This window comes from Salmo salar, unplaced genomic scaffold, assembly GCF_905237065.1.
Source record: "Salmo salar unplaced genomic scaffold, Ssal_v3.1, whole genome shotgun sequence".
In the NCBI taxonomy this organism is placed as follows: domain Eukaryota; kingdom Metazoa; phylum Chordata; class Actinopteri; order Salmoniformes; family Salmonidae; genus Salmo; species Salmo salar.
In genome coordinates, this window is record NW_025550053.1 from 22,042 (window position 1) to 41,639 (window position 19,598).

Below are 19,598 nucleotides of genomic sequence, written 5' to 3' on the forward strand. Positions count from 1 at the left end.
GATATAATATGTCTCTCTTTGTTTATAAGTCATAGATATATGTCTCTCTCTGTTTATAAGTCATGGATATAATATGTCTCTGTTTGTAAGTCATAGATATAATATGTCTCTCTCTGTAAGTCATGTATTTAATATGTCGCTCTCTGTCTGTAAGTCATGGATATAATATGTCTCTCTGTCTGTAAGTCATGGATATAATATGTCTCTCTGTAAGTCATGGATATAATATGTCTCTCTCTCTCTGTAAGTCATGGATATAATATGTCTCTGTTTGTAAGTCATGGATATAATATGTCTCTCTCTGTTTATAAGTCATGGATATAATATGTCTCTGTTTGTAAGTCATGGATATAATATGTCTCTCTGTTTATAAGTCATAGATATATGTCTCTCTCTGTTTGTAAGTCATAGATATAATATGTCTCTCTCTGTTTATAAGTCATGGATATAATATGTCTCTCTCTGTTTATAAGTCATGGATATAATATGTCTCTCTCTGTCTGTAAGTCATGGATGTAATATGTCTCTGTCTGTAAGTCATGGATGTAATATGTGTCTCTCTGTCTGTAAGTCATGGATATAATATGTCTCTCTCTGTCTGTAAGTCATGGATATAATATGTCTCTCTCTGTCTGTAAGTCATGGATATAATATGTCTCTCTCTGTCTGTAAGTCATGGATATAATATGTCTCTCTGTTTGTAAGTCATGAATATAATATGTCTCTCTCTGTTTGTAAGTCATGGATAAAATATGTCTCTGTCTGTTTATAAGTCATGGATATAATATGTCTCTGTCATGTATATAACATGTCTCTCACTGTAAGTCATGGATATAATATGTCTCTGTCTGTAAGTCATGGATATAATATGTCTCTGTCTGTTTGTAAGTCATGGATATAATATGTCTCTGTCTGTTTGTAAGTCATGGATATAATATGTCTCTCTGTATGTCATGGATATAATATGTCTCTCTCTGTAAGTCATGGATATAATATGTCTCTGTAAGTCATGGATATAATATATCTCTGTTTATAAGTCATAGATATAATATGTCTCTCTCTGTTTATAAGTCATGGATATAATATGTCTCTCTCTGTTTGTAAGTCATGGATATAATATGTCTCTCTGTAAGTCATGGATATAATATGTCTCTCTCTGTCTGTAAGTCATGGATATAATATGTCTCTCTGTTTGTAAGTCATGGATATAATATGTCTCTCTCTCTCTGTAAGTCATGGATATAATATGTCTCTGTTTGTAAGTCATGGATATAATATGTCTCTCTCTGTTTATAAGTCATAGATATAATATGTCTCTCTCTGTTTATAAGTCATGGATATAATATGTCTCTGTCTGTTTGTAAGTCATGTATATAACATGTCTCTCACTGTAAGTCATGGATATAATATGTCTCTGTCTGTAAGTCATGGATATAATATGTCTCTGTCTGTTTATAAGTCATGGATATAATATGTCTCTCTCTGTTTATAAGTCATGGATATAATATGTCTCTGTCTGTTTGTAAGTCATGTATATAACATGTCTCTCACTGTAAGTCATGGATATAATATGTCTCTGTCTGTAAGTCATGGATATAATATGTCTCTGTAAGTCATGGATTGAATATATCTCTCTGTTTGTAAGTCATGGATATAATATGTATCTCTCTGTTTGTAAGTCATGGATATAATATGTCTCTCTCTCTCTGTAAGTCATGGATATAATATGTCTCTGTTTGTAAGTCATGGATATAATATGTCTCTCTCTGTTTATAAGTCATAGATATAATATGTCTCTCTCTGTTTATAAGTCATGGATATAATATGTCTCTCTCTGTTTGTAAGTCATGGATATAATATGTCTCTCTGTAAGTCATGGATATAATATGTCTCTCTCTCTGTAAGTCATGGATATAATATGTCTCTGTTTGTAAGTCATGGATATAATATGTCTCTCTCTGTCTGTAAGTCATGGATATAATATGTCTCCCTCTGTAAGTCATGGATATAATATGTCTCTCTCTGTCTGTAAGTCATGGATATAATATGTCTCTCTCTGTTTGTAAGTCATAGATATAATATGTCTCTCTCTCTCTGTAAGTCATGGATATAATATGTCTCTGTTTGTAAGTCATGGATATAATATGTCTCTCTCTGTTTATAAGTCATGGATATAATATGTCTCTGTTTGTAAGTCATGGATATAATATGTCTCTCTGTTTATAAGTCATAGATATATGTCTCTCTCTGTTTGTAAGTCATAGATATAATATGTCTCTCTCTGTTTATAAGTCATGGATATAATATGTCTCTCTCTGTTTATAAGTCATGGATATAATATGTCTCTCTCTGTAAGTCATGGATATAATATGTCTCTCTGTTTGTAAGTCATGGATAGAATATGTCTCTCTCTGTTTATAAGTCATGGATATAATATGTCTCTCTCTGTTTGTAAGTCATAGATATAATATGTCTCTCCCTGTCTGTACGTCATGGATATAATATGTCTCTCTCTGTCTGTAAGTCATGGATATAATATGTCTCTGTAAGTCATGGATATAATATGTCTCTCTCTGTCTGTAAGTCATGGATATAATATGTCTCCCTCTGTAAGTCATGGATATAATATGTCTCTCTCTGTCTGTAAGTCATGGATATAATATGTCTCTCTCTGTTTGTAAGTCATGGATATAATATGTCTCTCCCTGTCTGTAAGTCATGGATATAATATGTCTCTCTCTGTCTGTAAGTCATGGATATAATATGTCTCTGTAAGTCATGGATATAATATGTCTCTCTCTGTCTGTAAGTCATGGATATAATATGTCTCCCTCTGTAAGTCATGGATATAATATGTCTCTCTCTGTCTGTAAGTCATGGATATAATATGTCTCTCTCTGTTTGTAAGTCATAGATATAATATGTCTCTCCCTGTCTGTAAGTCATAGATATAATATGTCTCTCCCTGTCTGTAAGTCATGGATATAATATGTCTCTCTCTGTCTGTAAGTCATGGATATAATATGTCTCTGTAAGTCATGGATATAATATGTCTCTCTGTTTGTAAGTCATGGATATATGTCTCTCTCTGTTTGTAAGTCATGGATATAATATGTCTCTCTCTCTATGTAAGTCATGGATATAATATGTCTCTGTTTGTTTATAAGTCATAGATATATGTCTCTCTCTGTTTGTAAGTCATGGATATAATATGTCTCTGTCTATTTGTAAGTCATGGATATAATATGTCTCTGTCTGTTTGTAAGTAAAGTATATAACATGTCTCTCACTGTAATTCATGGATATAATATGTCTCTGTCTGTAAGTCATGGATATAATATGTCTCTGTCTGTTTGTAAGTCATGGATATAATATGTCTCTCTGTAAGTCATGGATATAATATGTCTCTGTTTGTAAGTCATGGATATAATATATCTCTGTTTATAAGTCATAGATATAATATGTCTCTCTCTGTTTATAAGTCATGGATATAATATGTCTCTCTCTGTTTATAAGTCATGAATATAATATGTCTCTCTCTGTTTGTAAGTCATGGATATAATATGTCTCTCTGTAAGTCATGGATATAATATGTCTCTCTCTCTCTGTAAGTCATGGATATAATATGTCTCTGTTTGTAAGTCATGGATATAATATGTCTCTCTTTGTTTATAAGTCATAGATATATGTCTCTCTCTGTTTATAAGTCATGGATATAATATGTCTCTGTTTGTAAGTCATAGATATAATATGTCTCTCTCTGTAAGTCATGTATTTAATATGTCGCTCTCTGTCTGTAAGTCATGGATATAATATGTCTCTCTCTGTCTGTAAGTCATGGATATAATATGTCTCTCTGTAAGTCATGGATATAATATGTCTCTCTCTCTCTGTAAGTCATGGATATAATATGTCTCTGTTTGTAAGTCATGGATATAATATGTCTCTGTTTGTAAGTCATGGATATAATATGTCTCTCTGTTTATAAGTCATAGATATATGTCTCTCTCTGTTTGTAAGTCATAGATATAATATGTCTCTCTCTGTTTATAAGTCATGGATATAATATGTCTCTCTCTGTTTATAAGTCATGGATATAATATGTCTCTCTCTGTCTGTAAGTCATGGATGTAATATGTCTCTGTCTGTAAGTCATGGATGTAATATGTGTCTCTCTGTCTGTAAGTCATGGATATAATATGTCTCTCTCTGTCTGTAAGTCATGGATATAATATGTCTCTCTCTGTCTGTAAGTCATGGATATAATATGTCTCTCTCTGTCTGTAAGTCATGGATATAATATGTCTCTCTGTTTGTAAGTCATGGATAAAATATGTCTCTCTGTTTGTAAGTCATGGATATAATATGTCTCTCTGTTTGTAAGTCATGAATATAATATGTCTCTCTCTGTTTGTAAGTCATGGATAAAATATGTCTCTGTCTGTTTATAAGTCATGGATATAATATGTCTCTGTCATGTATATAACATGTCTCTCACTGTAAGTCATGGATATAATATGTCTCTGTCTGTAAGTCATGGATATAATATGTCTCTGTCTGTTTGTAAGTCATGGATATAATATGTCTCTGTCTGTTTGTAAGTCATGGATATAATATGTCTCTCTGTATGTCATGGATATAATATGTCTCTCTCTGTAAGTCATGGATATAATATGTCTCTGTAAGTCATGGATATAATATATCTCTGTTTATAAGTCATAGATATAATATGTCTCTCTCTGTTTATAAGTCATGGATATAATATGTCTCTCTCTGTTTGTAAGTCATGGATATAATATGTCTCTCTGTAAGTCATGGATATAATATGTCTCTCTCTGTCTGTAAGTCATGGATATAATATGTCTCTCTGTTTGTAAGTCATGGATATAATATGTCTCTGTAAGTCATGGATTTAATATATCTCTCTGTTTGTAAGTCATGGATATAATATGTATCTCTCTGTTTGTAAGTCATGGATATAATATGTCTCTCTCTCTCTGTAAGTCATGGATATAATATGTCTCTGTTTGTAAGTCATGGATATAATATGTCTCTCTCTGTTTATAAGTCATAGATATAATATGTCTCTCTCTGTTTATAAGTCATGGATATAATATGTCTCTGTCTGTTTGTAAGTCATGTATATAACATGTCTCTCACTGTAAGTCATGGATATAATATGTCTCTGTCTGTAAGTCATGGATATAATATGTCTCTGTCTGTTTATAAGTCATGGATATAATATGTCTCTCTCTGTTTATAAGTCATGGATATAATATGTCTCTGTCTGTTTGTAAGTCATGTATATAACATGTCTCTCACTGTAAGTCATGGATATAATATGTCTCTGTCTGTAAGTCATGGATATAATATGTCTCTGTAAGTCATGGATTGAATATATCTCTCTGTTTGTAAGTCATGGATATAATATGTATCTCTCTGTTTGTAAGTCATGGATATAATATGTCTCTCTCTCTCTGTAAGTCATGGATATAATATGTCTCTGTTTGTAAGTCATGGATATAATATGTCTCTCTCTGTTTATAAGTCATAGATATAATATGTCTCTCTCTGTTTATAAGTCATGGATATAATATGTCTCTCTCTGTTTGTAAGTCATGGATATAATATGTCTCTCTGTAAGTCATGGATATAATATGTCTCTCTCTCTGTAAGTCATGGATATAATATGTCTCTGTTTGTAAGTCATGGATATAATATGTCTCTCTCTGTTTATAAGTCATGGATATAATATGTCTCTCTCTGTTTGTAAGTCATGGATATAATATGTCTCTCTGTAAGTCATGGATATAATATGTCTCTCTCTCTGTAAGTCATGGATATAATATGTCTCTCTCTCTGTAAGTCATGGATATAATATGTCTCTGTTTGTAAGTCATGGATATAATATGTCTCCCTCTGTAAGTCATGGATATAATATGTCTCTCTCTGTCTGTAAGTCATGGATATAATATGTCTCTCTCTGTTTGTAAGTCATAGATATAATATGTCTCTCTCTCTCTGTAAGTCATGGATATAATATGTCTCTGTTTGTAAGTCATGGATATAATATGTCTCTCTCTGTTTATAAGTCATGGATATAATATGTCTCTGTTTGTAAGTCATGGATATAATATGTCTCTCTGTTTATAAGTCATAGATATATGTCTCTCTCTGTTTGTAAGTCATAGATATAATATGTCTCTCTCTGTTTATAAGTCATGGATATAATATGTCTCTCTCTGTTTGTAAGTCATGGATATAATATGTATCTCTCTGTTTGTAAGTCATGGATATAATATGTCTCTCTCTCTCTGTAAGTCATGGATATAATATGTCTCTGTTTGTAAGTCATGGATATAATATGTCTCTCTCTGTTTATAAGTCATAGATATAATATGTCTCTCTCTGTTTATAAGTCATGGATATAATATGTCTCTGTCTGTTTGTAAGTCATGTATATAACATGTCTCTCACTGTAAGTCATGGATATAATATGTCTCTGTCTGTAAGTCATGGATATAATATGTCTCTGTCTGTTTATAAGTCATGGATATAATATGTCTCTCTCTGTTTATAAGTCATGGATATAATATGTCTCTGTCTGTTTGTAAGTCATGTATATAACATGTCTCTCACTGTAAGTCATGGATATAATATGTCTCTGTCTGTAAGTCATGGATATAATATGTCTCTGTAAGTCATGGATTGAATATATCTCTCTGTTTGTAAGTCATGGATATAATATGTATCTCTCTGTTTGTAAGTCATGGATATAATATGTCTCTCTCTCTCTGTAAGTCATGGATATAATATGTCTCTGTTTGTAAGTCATGGATATAATATGTCTCTCTCTGTTTATAAGTCATAGATATAATATGTCTCTCTCTGTTTATAAGTCATGGATATAATATGTCTCTCTCTGTTTGTAAGTCATGGATATAATATGTCTCTCTGTAAGTCATGGATATAATATGTCTCTCTCTCTGTAAGTCATGGATATAATATGTCTCTGTTTGTAAGTCATGGATATAATATGTCTCTCTCTGTTTATAAGTCATGGATATAATATGTCTCTCTCTGTTTGTAAGTCATGGATATAATATGTCTCTCTGTAAGTCATGGATATAATATGTCTCTCTCTCTGTAAGTCATGGATATAATATGTCTCTCTCTCTGTAAGTCATGGATATAATATGTCTCTGTTTGTAAGTCATGGATATAATATGTCTCCCTCTGTAAGTCATGGATATAATATGTCTCTCTCTGTCTGTAAGTCATGGATATAATATGTCTCTCTCTGTTTGTAAGTCATAGATATAATATGCTCTCTCTCTCTGTAAGTCATGGATATAATATGTCTCTGTTTGTAAGTCATGGATATAATATGTCTCTCTCTGTTTATAAGTCATGGATATAATATGTCTCTGTTTGTAAGTCATGGATATAATATGTCTCTCTGTTTATAAGTCATAGATATATGTCTCTCTCTGTTTGTAAGTCATAGATATAATATGTCTCTCTCTGTTTATAAGTCATGGATATAATATGTCTCTCTCTGTTTATAAGTCATGGATATAATATGTCTCTCTCTGTCTGTAAGTCATGGATGTAATATGTCTCTGTCTGTAAGTCATGGATGTAATATGTGTCTCTCTGTCTGTAAGTCATGGATATAATATGTCTCTCTCTGTCTGTAAGTCATGGATATAATATGTCTCTCTCTGTCTGTAAGTCATGGATATAATATGTCTCTCTCTGTCTGTAAGTCATGGATATAATATGTCTCTCTGTTTGTAAGTCATGGATAAAATATGTCTCTCTGTTTGTAAGTCATGGATATAATATGTCTCTCTGTTTGTAAGTCATGAATATAATATGTCTCTCTCTGTTTGTAAGTCATGGATAAAATATGTCTCTGTCTGTTTATAAGTCATGGATATAATATGTCTCTGTCATGTATATAACATGTCTCTCACTGTAAGTCATGGATATAATATGTCTCTGTCTGTAAGTCATGGATATAATATGTCTCTGTCTGTTTGTAAGTCATGGATATAATATGTCTCTGTCTGTTTGTAAGTCATGGATATAATATGTCTCTCTGTATGTCATGGATATAATATGTCTCTCTCTGTAAGTCATGGATATAATATGTCTCTGTAAGTCATGGATATAATATATCTCTGTTTATAAGTCATAGATATAATATGTCTCTCTCTGTTTATAAGTCATGGATATAATATGTCTCTCTCTGTTTGTAAGTCATGGATATAATATGTCTCTCTGTAAGTCATGGATATAATATGTCTCTCTCTGTCTGTAAGTCATGGATATAATATGTCTCTCTGTTTGTAAGTCATGGATATAATATGTCTCTGTAAGTCATGGATTTAATATATCTCTCTGTTTGTAAGTCATGGATATAATATGTATCTCTCTGTTTGTAAGTCATGGATATAATATGTCTCTCTCTCTCTGTAAGTCATGGATATAATATGTCTCTGTTTGTAAGTCATGGATATAATATGTCTCTCTCTGTTTATAAGTCATAGATATAATATGTCTCTCTCTGTTTATAAGTCATGGATATAATATGTCTCTGTCTGTTTGTAAGTCATGTATATAACATGTCTCTCACTGTAAGTCATGGATATAATATGTCTCTGTCTGTAAGTCATGGATATAATATGTCTCTGTCTGTTTATAAGTCATGGATATAATATGTCTCTCTCTGTTTATAAGTCATGGATATAATATGTCTCTGTCTGTTTGTAAGTCATGTATATAACATGTCTCTCACTGTAAGTCATGGATATAATATGTCTCTGTCTGTAAGTCATGGATATAATATGTCTATGTAAGTCATGGATTGAATATATCTCTCTGTTTGTAAGTCATGGATATAATATGTATCTCTCTGTTTGTAAGTCATGGATATAATATGTCTCTCTCTCTCTGTAAGTCATGGATATAATATGTCTCTGTTTGTAAGTCATGGATATAATATGTCTCTCTCTGTTTATAAGTCATAGATATAATATGTCTCTCTCTGTTTATAAGTCATGGATATAATATGTCTCTCTCTGTTTGTAAGTCATGGATATAATATGTCTCTCTGTAAGTCATGGATATAATATGTCTCTCTCTCTGTAAGTCATGGATATAATATGTCTCTGTTTGTAAGTCATGGATATAATATGTCTCTCTTTGTTTATAAGTCATAGATATATGTCTCTCTCTGTTTATAAGTCATGGATATAATTTGTCTCTCTTTGTAAGTCATAGATATAATATGTCTCTCTCTGTAAGTCATGGATATAATATGTCTCTGTAAGTCATGGATTTAATATATCTCTCTGTTTGTAAGTCATGGATATAATATGTATCTCTCTGTTTGTAAGTCATGGATATAATATGTCTCTCTCTCTCTGTAAGTCATGGATATAATATGTCTCTGTTTGTAAGTCATGGATATAATATGTCTCTCTCTGTTTATAAGTCATAGATATAATATGTCTCTCTCTGTTTATAAGTCATGGATATAATATGTCTCTGTCTGTTCGTAAGTCATGTTAATAACATGTCTCTCACTGTAAGTCATGGATATAATATGTCTCTGTCTGTAAGTCATGGATATAATATGTCTCTGTCTGTAAGTCATGGATATAATATGTCTCTGTCTGTTTATAAGTCATGGATATAATATGTCTCTCTCTGTTTGTAAGTCATGTAAATAACATGTCTCTCACTGTAAGTCATGGATATAATATGTCTCTGTCTGTAAGTCATGGATATAATATGTCTCTGTCTGTTTGTAAGTCATGGATATAATATGTCTCTCTCTGTAAGTCATGGATATAATATGTCTCTCTCTGTAAGTCATGGATATAATATGTCTCTGTAAGTCATGGATATAATATATCTCTGTTTATAAGTCATGGATATAATATGTCTCTCTCTGTTTATAAGTCATGGATATAATATGTCTCTCTCTGTTTATAAGTCATGGATATAATATGTCTCTCTCTGTTTGTAAGTCATGGATATAATATGTCTCTCTGTAAGTCATGGATATAATATGTCTCTCTCTGTCTGTAAGTCATGGATATAATATGTCTCTCTGTTTGTAAGTCATGTATATAATATGTCTCTGTAAGTCATGGATTTAATATATCTCTCTGTTTGTAAGTCATGGATATAATATGTATCTCTCTGTTTGTAAGTCATGGATATAATATGTCTCTCTCTCTCTGTAAGTCATGGATATAATATGTCTCTGTTTGTAAGTCATGGATATAATATGTCTCTCTCTGTTTATAAGTCATAGATATATGTCTCTCTCTGTTTATAAGTCATGGATATAATATGTCTCTGTTTGTAAGTCATGGATATAATATGTCTCTCTGTTTATAAGTCATAGATATATGTCTCTCTCTGTTTGTAAGTCATAGATATAATATGTCTCTCTCTGTTTGTATGTCATGGATATAATATGTCTCTCTCTGTTTATAAGTCATGGATATAATATGTCTCTCTCTGTTTATAAGTCATGGATATAATATGTCTCTCTCTGTCTGTAAGTCATGGATGTAATATGTCTCTGTCTGTAAGTCATGGATGTAATATGTCTCTCTCTGTCTGTAAGTCATGGATATAATATGTCTCTCTCTGTCTGTAAGTCATATATATAATATGTCTCTCTCTGTCTGTAAGTCATGGATATAATATGTCTCTCTCTGTCTGTAAGTCATGGATATAATATGTCTCTCTCTGTTTATAAGTCATGGATATAATATGTCTCTCTCTGTTTATAAGTCATGGATATAATATGTCTCTCTCTGTTTATAAGTCATGGATATAATATGTCTCTCTCTGTTTGTAAGTCATGGATATAATATGTCTCTCTGTAAGTCATGGATATAATATGTCTCTCTCTCTGTAAGTCATGGATATAATATGTCTCTGTTTGTAAGTCATGGATATAATATGTCTCTCTTTGTTTATAAGTCATAGATATATGTCTCTCTCTGTTTATAAGTCATGGATATAATATGTCTCTGTTTGTAAGTCATAGATATAATATGTCTCTCTTTGTAAGTCATGGATATAATATGTCTCTCTCTGTCTGTAAGTCATGGATATAATATGTCTCTCTGTTTGTAAGTCATGGATATAATATGTCTCTCTCTGTTTATAAGTCATGGATATAATATGTCTCTCTCTGTTTATAAGTCATGGATATAATATGTCTCTGTCTGTTTGTAAGTCATGTATATAACATGTCTCTCACTGTAAGTCATGGATATAATATGTCTCTGTCTGTAAGTCATGGATATAATATGTCTCTGTCTGTTTGTAAGTCATGGATATAATATGTCTCTCTCTGTAAGTCATGGATATAATATGTCTCTCTCTGTAAGTCATGGATATAATATGTCTCTGTAAGTCATGGATATAATATATCTCTGTTTATAAGTCATAGATATAATATGTCTCTCTCTGTTTATAAGTCATGGATATAATATGTCTCTCTCTGTTTATAAGTCATGGATATAATATGTCTCTCTCTGTTTGTAAGTCATGGATATAATATGTCTCTCTGTAAGTCATGGATATAATATGTCTCTCTCTCTGTAAGTCATGGATATAATATGTCTCTGTTTGTAAGTCATGGATATAATATGTCTCTCTTTGTTTATAAGTCATAGATATATGTCTCTCTCTGTTTATAAGTCATGGATATAATATGTCTCTGTTTGTAAGTCATAGATATAATATGTCTCTCTTTGTAAGTCATGGATATAATATGTCTCTCTCTGTCTGTAAGTCATGGATATAATATGTCTCTCTGTTTGTAAGTCATGGATATAATATGTCTCTGTAAGTCATGGATTTGATATATCTCTCTGTTTGTAAGTCATGGATATAATATGTATCTCTCTGTCTGTAAGTCATGGATATAATATGTCTCTCTCTCTTTGTAAGTCATGGATATAATATGTCTCTCTTTGTAAGTCATGGATATAATATGTCTCTCTCTGTCTGTAAGTCATGGATATAATATGTCTCTCTGTTTGTAAGTCATGGATATAATATGTCTCTCTCTGTTTATAAGTCATGGATATAATATGTCTCTCTCTGTTTATAAGTCATGGATATAATATGTCTCTGTCTGTTTGTAAGTCATGTATATAACATGTCTCTCACTGTAAGTCATGGATATAATATGTCTCTGTCTGTAAGTCATGGATATAATATGTCTCTGTCTGTTTGTAAGTCATGGATATAATATGTCTCTCTCTGTAAGTCATGGATATAATATGTCTCTCTCTGTAAGTCATGGATATAATATGTCTCTGTAAGTCATGGATATAATATATCTCTGTTTATAAGTCATAGATATAATATGTCTCTCTCTGTTTATAAGTCATGGATATAATATGTCTCTCTCTGTTTATAAGTCATGGATATAATATGTCTCTCTCTGTTTGTAAGTCATGGATATAATATGTCTCTCTGTAAGTCATGGATATAATATGTCTCTCTCTCTGTAAGTCATGGATATAATATGTCTCTGTTTGTAAGTCATGGATATAATATGTCTCTCTTTGTTTATAAGTCATAGATATATGTCTCTCTCTGTTTATAAGTCATGGATATAATATGTCTCTGTTTGTAAGTCATAGATATAATATGTCTCTCTTTGTAAGTCATGGATATAATATGTCTCTGTTTGTAAGTCATGGATATAATATGTCTCTCTGTTTGTAAGTCATGGATATAATATGTCTCTGTAAGTCATGGATTTAATATATCTCTCTGTTTGTAAGTCATGGATATAATATGTATCTCTCTGTTTGTAATTCATGGATATAATATGTCTCTCTCTCTTTGTAAGTCATGGATATAATATGTCTCTGTTTGTAAGTCATGGATATAATATGTCTCTCTCTGTTTATAAGTCATAGATATATGTCTCTCTCTGTTTATAAGTCATGGATATAATATGTCTCTGTTTGTAAGTCATGGATATAATATGTCTCTCTGTTTATAAGTCATAGATATATGTCTCTCTCTGTTTGTAAGTCATAGATATAATATGTCTCTCTCTGTTTGTAAGTCATGGATATAATATGTCTCTCTCTGTTTGTAAGTCATGGATATAATATGTCTCTCTCTGTTTATAAGTCATGGATATAATATGTCTCTCTCTGTTTATAAGTCATGGATATAATATGTCTCTCTCTGTCTGTAAGTCATGGATATAATATGTCTCTCTCTGTCTGTAAGTCATGTAAATAACATGTCTCTCACTGTAAGTCATGGATATAATATGTCTCTGTCTGTAAGTCATGGATATAATATGTCTCTGTCTGTTTGTAAGTCATGGATATAATATGTCTCTCTCTGTAAGTCATGGATATAATATGTCTCTCTCTGTAAGTCATGGATATAATATGTCTCTGTAAGTCATGGATATAATATATCTCTGTTTATAAGTCATGGATATAATATGTCTCTCTCTGTTTATAAGTCATGGATATAATATGTCTCTCTCTGTTTATAAGTCATGGATATAATATGTCTCTCTCTGTTTGTAAGTCATGGATATAATATGTCTCTCTGTAAGTCATGGATATAATATGTCTCTCTCTGTCTGTAAGTCATGGATATAATATGTCTCTCTGTTTGTAAGTCATGTATATAATATGTCTCTGTAAGTCATGGATTTAATATATCTCTCTGTTTGTAAGTCATGGATATAATATGTATCTCTCTGTTTGTAAGTCATGGATATAATATGTCTCTCTCTCTCTGTAAGTCATGGATATAATATGTCTCTGTTTGTAAGTCATGGATATAATATGTCTCTCTCTGTTTATAAGTCATAGATATATGTCTCTCTCTGTTTATAAGTCATGGATATAATATGTCTCTGTTTGTAAGTCATGGATATAATATGTCTCTCTGTTTATAAGTCATAGATATATGTCTCTCTCTGTTTGTAAGTCATAGATATAATATGTCTCTCTCTGTTTGTATGTCATGGATATAATATGTCTCTCTCTGTTTATAAGTCATGGATATAATATGTCTCTCTCTGTTTATAAGTCATGGATATAATATGTTCTCTCTCTGTCTGTAAGTCATGGATGTAATATGTCTCTGTCTGTAAGTCATGGATGTAATATGTCTCTCTCTGTCTGTAAGTCATGGATATAATATGTCTCTCTCTGTCTGTAAGTCATATATATAATATGTCTCTCTCTGTCTGTAAGTCATGGATATAATATGTCTCTCTCTGTCTGTAAGTCATGGATATAATATGTCTCTCTCTGTTTATAAGTCATGGATATAATATGTCTCTCTCTGTTTATAAGTCATGGATATAATATGTCTCTCTCTGTTTATAAGTCATGGATATAATATGTCTCTCTCTGTTTGTAAGTCATGGATATAATATGTCTCTCTGTAAGTCATGGATATAATATGTCTCTCTCTCTGTAAGTCATGGATATAATATGTCTCTGTTTGTAAGTCATGGATATAATATGTCTCTCTTTGTTTATAAGTCATAGATATATGTCTCTCTCTGTTTATAAGTCATGGATATAATATGTCTCTGTTTGTAAGTCATAGATATAATATGTCTCTCTTTGTAAGTCATGGATATAATATGTCTCTCTCTGTCTGTAAGTCATGGATATAATATGTCTCTCTGTTTGTAAGTCATGGATATAATATGTCTCTCTCTGTTTATAAGTCATGGATATAATATGTCTCTCTCTGTTTATAAGTCATGGATATAATATGTCTCTGTCTGTTTGTAAGTCATGTATATAACATGTCTCTCACTGTAAGTCATGGATATAATATGTCTCTGTCTGTAAGTCATGGATATAATATGTCTCTGTCTGTTTGTAAGTCATGGATATAATATGTCTCTCTCTGTAAGTCATGGATATAATATGTCTCTCTCTGTAAGTCATGGATATAATATGTCTCTGTAAGTCATGGATATAATATATCTCTGTTTATAAGTCATAGATATAATATGTCTCTCTCTGTTTATAAGTCATGGATATAATATGTCTCTCTCTGTTTATAAGTCATGGATATAATATGTCTCTCTCTGTTTGTAAGTCATGGATATAATATGTCTCTCTGTAAGTCATGGATATAATATGTCTCTCTCTCTGTAAGTCATGGATATAATATGTCTCTGTTTGTAAGTCATGGATATAATATGTCTCTCTTTGTTTATAAGTCATAGATATATGTCTCTCTCTGTTTATAAGTCATGGATATAATATGTCTCTGTTTGTAAGTCATAGATATAATATGTCTCTCTTTGTAAGTCATGGATATAATATGTCTCTCTCTGTCTGTAAGTCATGGATATAATATGTCTCTCTGTTTGTAAGTCATGGATATAATATGTCTCTGTAAGTCATGGATTTGATATATCTCTCTGTTTGTAAGTCATGGATATAATATGTATCTCTCTGTCTGTAAGTCATGGATATAATATGTCTCTCTCTCTTTGTAAGTCATGGATATAATATGTCTCTCTTTGTAAGTCATGGATATAATATGTCTCTCTCTGTCTGTAAGTCATGGATATAATATGTCTCTCTGTTTGTAAGTCATGGATATAATATGTCTCTCTCTGTTTATAAGTCATGGATATAATATGTCTCTCTCTGTTTATAAGTCATGGATATAATATGTCTCTGTCTGTTTGTAAGTCATGTATATAACATGTCTCTCACTGTAAGTCATGGATATAATATGTCTCTGTCTGTAAGTCATGGATATAATATGTCTCTGTCTGTTTGTAAGTCATGGATATAATATGTCTCTCTCTGTAAGTCATGGATATAATATGTCTCTCTCTGTAATTCATGGATATAATATGTCTCTGTAAGTCATGGATATAATATATCTCTGTTTATAAGTCATAGATATAATATGTCTCTCTCTGTTTATAAGTCATGGATATAATATGTCTCTCTCTGTTTATAAGTCATGGATATAATATGTCTCTCTCTGTTTGTAAGTCATGGATATAATATGTCTCTCTGTAAGTCATGGATATAATATGTCTCTGTTTGTAAGTCATGGATATAATATGTCTCTCTTTGTTTATAAGTCATAGATATATGTCTCTCTCTGTTTATAAGTCATGGATATAATATGTCTCTGTTTGTAAGTCATAGATATAATATGTCTCTCTTTGTAAGTCATGGATATAATATGTCTCTGTTTGTAAGTCATGGATATAATATGTCTCTCTGTTTGTAAGTCATGGATATAATATGTCTCTGTAAGTCATGGATTTAATATATCTCTCTGTTTGTAAGTCATGGATATAATATGTATCTCTCTGTTTGTAATTCATGGATATAATATGTCTCTCTCTCTTTGTAAGTCATGGATATAATATGTCTCTGTTTGTAAGTCATGGATATAATATGTCTCTCTCTGTTTATAAGTCATAGATATATGTCTCTCTCTGTTTATAAGTCATGGATATAATATGTCTCTGTTTGTAAGTCATGGATATAATATGTCTCTCTGTTTATAAGTCATAGATATATGTCTCTCTCTGTTTGTAAGTCATAGATATAATATGTCTCTCTCTGTTTGTAAGTCATGGATATAATATGTCTCTCTCTGTTTGTAAGTCATGGATATAATATGTCTCTCTCTGTTTATAAGTCATGGATATAATATGTCTCTCTCTGTTTATAAGTCATGGATATAATATGTCTCTCTCTGTCTGTAAGTCATGGATATAATATGTCTCTCTCTGTCTGTAAGTCATGGATATAATATGTCTCTGTCTGTAAGTCATGGATATAATATGTCTCTCTCTGTCTGTAAGTCATGGATATAATATGTCTCTCTCTGTCTGTAAGTCATGGATATAATATGTCTCTCTGTTTGTAAGTCATGGATATAATATGTCTCTCTGTTTGTAAGTCATGGATATAATATGTCTCTCTGTTTGTAAGTCATGAATATAATATGTCTCTCTGTTTGTAAGTCATGGATATAATATGTCTCTCTCTGTCTGTAAGTCATGGATATAATATGTCTCTCTCTGTTTGTAAGTCATGGATATAATATGTCTCTCTCTGTCTGTAAGTCATGGATATAATATGTCTCTCTCTCTGTTTGTAAGTCATGGATATAATATGCTCTCTCTCTGTTTGTAAGTCATGGATATAATATGTCTCTGTAAGTCATGGATATAATATGTCTCTGTAAGTCATGGATATAATATGTCTCTGTAAGTCATGGATATAATAGGTTTCTCTGTTTGTAAGTCATGGATATAATATGTCTCTCTCTGTCTGTAAGTCATGGATATAATATGTCTGTCTGTAAGTCATGGATATAATATGTCTCTCTGTTTATAAGTCATGGATATAATATGTCTCTCTCTGTTTATAAGTCATGGATATAATATGTCTCTCTCTGTTTGTAAGTCATGGATCTAATATGTCTCTCTCTGTTTATAAGTCATGGATATAATATGTCTCTCTCTGTTTGTAAGTCATAGATATAATATGTTTCTGTTTGTAACAACAATTCTTCTCTATCACCTCTCTGTAAGTGGCTGTCCAACTTCTAAGCCCTGGAACATTTGTACATTTTAGTCATTTAGCAGACGCTCTTATCCAGAGCGACTTACAGTAGTGAATACATACATTTCATTTTCATTTCATGCATTTATTTATTTTTGTACTGGCCCCCGTGGGAATCGAACACACAATCCTGGCGTTGCACACACCATGCTGGCGTTGCAAACACCATGCTCTACCAACTGAGCCACAGGGAAACCTCAGTTGGCTTACATCATGTCCGACCACAAAGTTTCTGGCAACAGGATTTCGTCACGGTTCTGAATGTTGCTCTTGTGCTCTGTAAGACAAACCTACAATTATCTTTTAAACTTTCCAACATCATAATAGCCACATGGGCACATCAGGAAATATACCACAAATATTGTTTAGCAGGAATTTCTACCCGACATACATTTTCTTTCCGGTATGAGGGTGAAGGAAGACCCCTTAGTCATTGTATTACAGTTCTCACAATGATCTGAGGGGAGACTGTCCGACCAGACTGTCCCTCAGGTTTCTAGCATGTTTATCTGCTCCTACCAGACTGTCCCTCAGATTTCTAGCATGTTTATCTGCTCCTACCAGGCTGTCCCTCAGGTTTCTAGCATGTTTATCTGCTCCTACCAGGCTGTCCCTCAGGTTTCTAGCATGTTTAAAAGAGAATCAAGTGATATTCTGAAAAGCCTGGCCCACAGAGGGATCCCAGTCCTAAATAGAAGTCAGAGATAAACCTACTGGTTCTCCCCTGTGGATGCCACACCCCCTCCCATTGTTACGGAGTGTATGAACACATTTTGAACAATGGCTTCCTAAAATGCTGTGGTGCTTACTAACACAATAGGAAATGTTGTGGTAGATGTGGGCCATCACAGGTGAGTTCACAGCTCTTTCACTCTGAGCATTCATATCAATGACTCACCCTCAAATGGACCATCAATTCCAGAGTTCTACAATACTATTTACATAATCAACTGCATTTCAACAGTCTGACCCTCAATATAGTCCTGGGTATATATTGTTTTTCTGGCTACTGTTTAAAATGCCAACTTTGAGGCATTTGTGGCACAAATCCATTGCAAGTCAATGGTATGTATACAGTCCCAGTGAAAGCCTACACACCCCTTTAAATGTTGTTTAAATCTTAATAGGGATTAAATATTATTGTTGTCCTGCCGACCTACAAAACCTACTCCACATTTTCTAAGTGTAAGAAACTTGTAGAACAGTTTTCCTTATAAAGATATCCAGTAGTTTTGATGACATATTTCCCCATGAAACAGTTCTACAGCAACTTGACATGTGTGTTGTGGCTTGTAACTAGCTAGCTAGCGGTTTAAGAGATGGTTTGAATCCTAATCAACCCATCCAATGTGAGAACATGATGACTGAAGTACAGTAGATGAATAAAGCTACAGTACTGTACACGGTGACAAAGCTGCGTATAGTGAAAAAGCTTGTTAGTGCATAAGGTCAAATGTATCTCTGTGATGCTCATTTCAGGTATTTTTCTGCTTCACTGTTGTGGGAATTCTTACACAGGACAAAGTCAATATTAAATGAATCACTTTGTCAGCAAGCTGGGGAGGTCACAGTCAAACGTAGATGCATAAGTACCGGTCTGAAGTGAGCTGTAGAAGGGCCTTCCTTACATAGTCTTGTATACTGCTATCTAAACCTACATCAACATGATTCATAGGATCGGTTCACACATGTGACTGGCTCCGTCTCTATCTTAACTTAAAGAACATATTCTGGGCGTTCTGCTAGATGTTCCTCCGGAGGGGGCCCTACCCCTCTCTTGACAAGACACAGGTAGGACCCAAGGCTTGTTTATTACACCAAAGATAAGATGCACAAAGTACATTTCATTCATTACATTCCATCCTTTTGTCACTTGTGTGATAACAATAATTAAATGTTAAAGTAAGCATTTGGATTTGAGCTATCAAAAGGAGGTTCTGT